This window comes from Tupaia chinensis, unplaced genomic scaffold, assembly GCF_000334495.1.
Source record: "Tupaia chinensis unplaced genomic scaffold, TupChi_1.0 Scaffold145685_1, whole genome shotgun sequence".
NCBI classification, from domain to species: Eukaryota; Metazoa; Chordata; class Mammalia; order Scandentia; family Tupaiidae; genus Tupaia; species Tupaia belangeri.
In genome coordinates this window covers 3,158,034-3,162,723 of record NW_006205542.1, presented here as the reverse complement: position 1 = coordinate 3,162,723, position 4,690 = coordinate 3,158,034, and the positions used below count along the sequence as shown (strand labels likewise).

General features: G+C 38.1%; 1 protein-coding gene across 1 annotated transcript in view; it reads right to left on the bottom strand.

Moving 5' to 3' along the window:
• Positions 1 to 4,690, bottom strand: part of DDX43 (DEAD-box helicase 43) — a 34,341-nt gene that overhangs the window by 4,862 nt on the left and 24,789 nt on the right. The gene's annotated exons all lie outside the window — the stretch shown is intronic.

The window sequence follows — 4,690 nt, the reverse complement described above, 5'->3', positions numbered from 1 at the left end:
GAAAGAGAGGGAGAGAGAGAGGGACAATGAGAAAGCACCCCCAGGGTGAATGGTCACACCTCAATCTCTTCTCCTCCAGCTCTCCCCCCTTTTGGGGTTTAGAGCAAACATGCCTGCATGCATGTGCCAGCATGTTTCTTAAGTCACTGGGTCCAGGACTTGAACCAGTTGGCCATGCGGAATCAAGGGCCATAACCACCATGCCAGGGGCTGGCCCACCCTCGTTATCTAATCATATAACTTTTATTCTTTATGTTATCCAGTTGCCCCTTATCTGCAGTTTTGCTTTCCACAGTTGCACTTACACAACATGTTAAATAGAAACTCCACAAATCGGAAAGTCTTAAGTTTTAAACTGCATGCCGTTCTGAGTAGCACGGTGAACCCTCACAGCAGCCCTTCCAGGATACAAATCATCCCTTTGCCCAGCGAATCCATGCTGCTTAGGCTGTCTGCCTGCTAGTCACTTAAGAGCTGCCTCAGTTTTCAGATCAACTGTTGTGGATTCACAGAGCTTGTGTTCAAATAACACTTATTTTACTGAACAATGGCCTTAAAGTACAAAAATAGTAATGCTGGAAATTCAGATATTTTAAAGAGAAGACGAAAAGGACTTCCTTTAAGTGAAAAGTGAAAATTCTGGACTTCACGAGGAAAGGAATAAAATCATATGCTGAGGTTGCTAAGATCTATACTACAATAAGCTCTAGGGTTCTTGAAAGAATCGTGATGCATTTTTGCAGAGAAAAACATAGAAAAAGACATCATGACTTTTCTGACAACCCAATATTTTGAGAGACAGAGACCCCATTCACATAACTTTTATTGCAGTATATCGTTATAACCGGTCTATTTTTAGTTATTGTTGTTGATCTCTTTCAATGCCTAGTTTTTAAACTTTATCATACATAAACAAAAAAACAGAATACATAGGAGTTGGTATTATAGCATAGTAACAGTATACATAGGAGTTGGTAGTATAGTATTATAGTTGGTATTTCAGGATCCACGGGGATCTTGAAATATATCCTGCAGGGGTAAGGCGAAAGATTACTGCAGTCCTTTGGAGTTTGGTAGTTAGTTCTTAGACGATTTTTTTTTTTTTTTTTGAGAGGTTTTTGCTATAGGGTGCATGCGCTCGCCAGAGACAAGAGAGAGACAGAAAGTGAGAAATCACCCCCTGGGGAATGCCCATGCCGCAATCCCTTCTCTTCCATTCTCCTCTTGGGATCTTGGGCACACGCTCCTGGCCTGAGTTCAAGCCACAGGGCCCAGGACTCAAACCGCAGTCAACCACACAGGAGTCCAGCGACATAGCCTTACGCTAACTGCTGGTCCCATCTTAGAGGCATTTTGATAGATGGAGCTCTGACAAGTATTGTTGTGAAATGCAAGCTCAGGACATAATTAAGTTCTATGAAAAGATGGCACTCAGTCAAGTCCAGGTATTGGACTTACCTTAAATTGGAATGAATATTAATTACATATTAATTACATGTACCTGTTTTAAAGTTCTCTAAAGCTTTCTCCCGATCACTCTGTTCTCTGTTGCCATGCAGAGATTCTACTGATATATGTCGAAGAATCAGGTCACTCGATAAGTGGTCAGCTCTGAAGCAAAAGATAAAGTCAGTAATCTTAGGCACTTGATCTAATACCACTATCTATTCACTACTTTTACTTCTAATAGCAAAAGTCTAAAACTACATAACAAATATACTATTCCCAATGGAAATATAAAAATAGAAGTAAGCCTAAGTAAATCATTTGGACTGATAACTATAATGTAAATACAAAGAAAAACTACTTACACAGCTTTTCTGCTGACAAAGACAATGACTTTGTCTTTAGGTGACATACTCTCTAGGAAAGTCTGGATATGAGTCCGTTTCTCCTCCTCTGTAGTGACGATTATATTTTGCTTCACTGTATTTACAGCCTAAAGGACACAATGATTATGGCACAGCGATATTGAGGGCGAAGCCCTGTACATCAGTTTAAAATAGATCTTATTCCTAGCTTTAGTTAAGGTATTGAAGCTGCTAACAAAAAGGTAGAGATCCTAGCAAAACGACCTGTCTCTACTAAAAATGTAGCTTAGCCATCCGTTTTTATTACTTATATGCCAAAATAAGTTGAGAATACTTCAATGCTTGGCAGGGTATGCAGAAAGCAATTAGTTACCACTGTAAGAAAAGAAAATAGCCTTGAGGAGAGGTGAAGCTTACAAAAACAATCATCCTGAATTTGGGTATTCTTCCAATGAAGGATGATTGCTTTATGACTCAAGAGCCTTAATGCAGTGAGTATTCTAACAATTAAATACAAAAATTTCAAAGAAAGCATTTTATTTGAAAAAAAAACTGACTATTTTTAAATCCCCAGTGAAATAATGTATTTAGGCAATGACTAGTCATTATTAATAATGATCAATTGAAAGGCCAACAGAGAACTTTATAAATGAGGGGTCTGGTTGACAACATCTAAACTCAACAATCGATTTTACAAATTTTATGACCTCATAAAAAGAGAACACCAGACATATATGCACATATGTAGATGTGTGTTTAGCATCTGATTCTAACAGGGTTAATAAAAATGAGATATTAGGAAAACAGAAACATTGACAATGTAGTTGATGGCATTAAGGAATTATTAAAATGCCCGATGTGAGATAATGGTACTATAGCTATGTTAAAATGAATCTTTAGACAAATATTAAAATAACTATAAATTATATGCATCTGGAATTTTCTGTAAAACTACGGAGTAGGCAGAATATATCATAAGGCCAAAGTTAGCTATATGTTTAAAATTTCCATATTAAAACATATTTTTTAATAATGATAATAAAATAAATTTTAAAGTAACAAAGAAAAAATAGAGTAGTAATAAAAAACAAGCTTACAACTAGATCCAAAGTACCAACATAGACCATCATTGGCTCTTTCAAATAAGACTGTCCAAGTCGACGAACAGCACATGGCCAAGTTGCACTAGAAATAAAACAAGAGATACCAATATATATTTTTAAAGAATTATTTTATTTAACTTTCTTTCTTTCTTTTAATTTGACCAGAGAGGGACAGAGAGAGAGAGAGAGAGAGAGAGAAAGCAAGCCGCCAAGTCTAGGACTCAAACCGTGGTCAGCCACATGGGAGTCCAGTGCCTCTAACCACCACACCACCTGCCGACCCAAGACATCAATATTAAAAACATATTGCAAATCGGGACCAGCAGATGGCATAATGGCTTTGTCACTGGACTCCCATGTAGTCAACCACTGTTTGAGTCTCGGACCCAGTGGCTTAAACTCCCGCTGACATGTGTGCGTGTATGCCTAAGATCCAGAGAAGAGAATGGAGAAGGGATTGTGGTGTGGCCATCCCTCCTGGGGGGATTTCTCGCTTTTTGTCTTTCTCTGTCTTTCTGGTGAGTGCATGTGCCCTATAGCAAAAACCTCTCAGGGAAAAAAAAAAGACAATCATCGTAAATCAAATATTCCTAAATTCTCTAAAGCATGCTATGCAACAAGTTACTAATTAAAGACAAATTCAGAAATTTAGTACTTCCTGTCTTTTTGATCATGTAGATTTTACAGATAAGCTTCATGACGACCTTTCATATCTCCATACTTATTACAATGAAATTCAACTTCATTTTTCTTGAATCGGGAAGATTATTTGTAAGAAAAAAAGTAAGGGAATCTAGTACACTTCCTCCATTATACACTAATTTTTTTAAAAGAGGTTTTTGCTTTAGGGTGCATGTGCTCACCAGAGACAGAGACGGTGAAAGAGGAAGTGAGAAATCACCTCCCAAGGGGAATGGCCATGCTGAAATCCCTTTTCCATTTTCCTCTCAGGACTTTGGGCCTACATGCACATGCACTTGTTGTGATTTTCAAGCCTCTAGATCTGGGACTAGAACTGTGGTTGGTAACCATACCTGCCAGCCCAGCTGCTGGGCCCCTACACTATCCTTAATGTTCCTGAAGATAAAAGGTAGAAGCCCAGGAGGAATTAGTTCTTAAAGATTACTCTGCATTCAAATATAACAAGTTGTTTGCTCAGATTTATCTTGGGCTAAAAAAAGTATTCAGTAATTGAGTGTTGAGCTCTAAGGAGAGGTGATCCTTTACTGAAATGTCAGACCTTAACATCAGAAGGAAATCTCTATCTGTAACTTAGGAAACCAATAGTCAAGAATAAAGCAGTCACCGTTAACACTTTGTCCTTTTCTGTTTCAGGAAGGGAGTCTATTCCTGATGTCTATGCTGCACAGTTATCAGGGATACACCTACCTTGTCATAATAGTCTGCCTGTCTGGGCGCACATCTAACAGAATCTTCATTATCTGAGGTTCAAATCCCATGTCCAACATCTTGTCTGCTTCATCTAAAACCTACATTAACAATGAAGAACATGCTAGATTAGGTGTTGGAGGCAGCGAATGGATATGCTCCCTTTATAAATATAACACTGACAAGTTTTTACTTCTAACTACTTCAGCCACTTTCAACTTTTCCACAGAAGTCAAAATAATTAAGCCATCTGTAATTATTAGTAACATAGATTGATTTGTTTCTAGTTGGCTTTGTAATAGCTTCTGAAACTATTTCAAAAACCATTTAATGGGATGGGAACCAGCAGGTGGCATGGTGGTTAAGGCGCTGGACACTCCCATATGG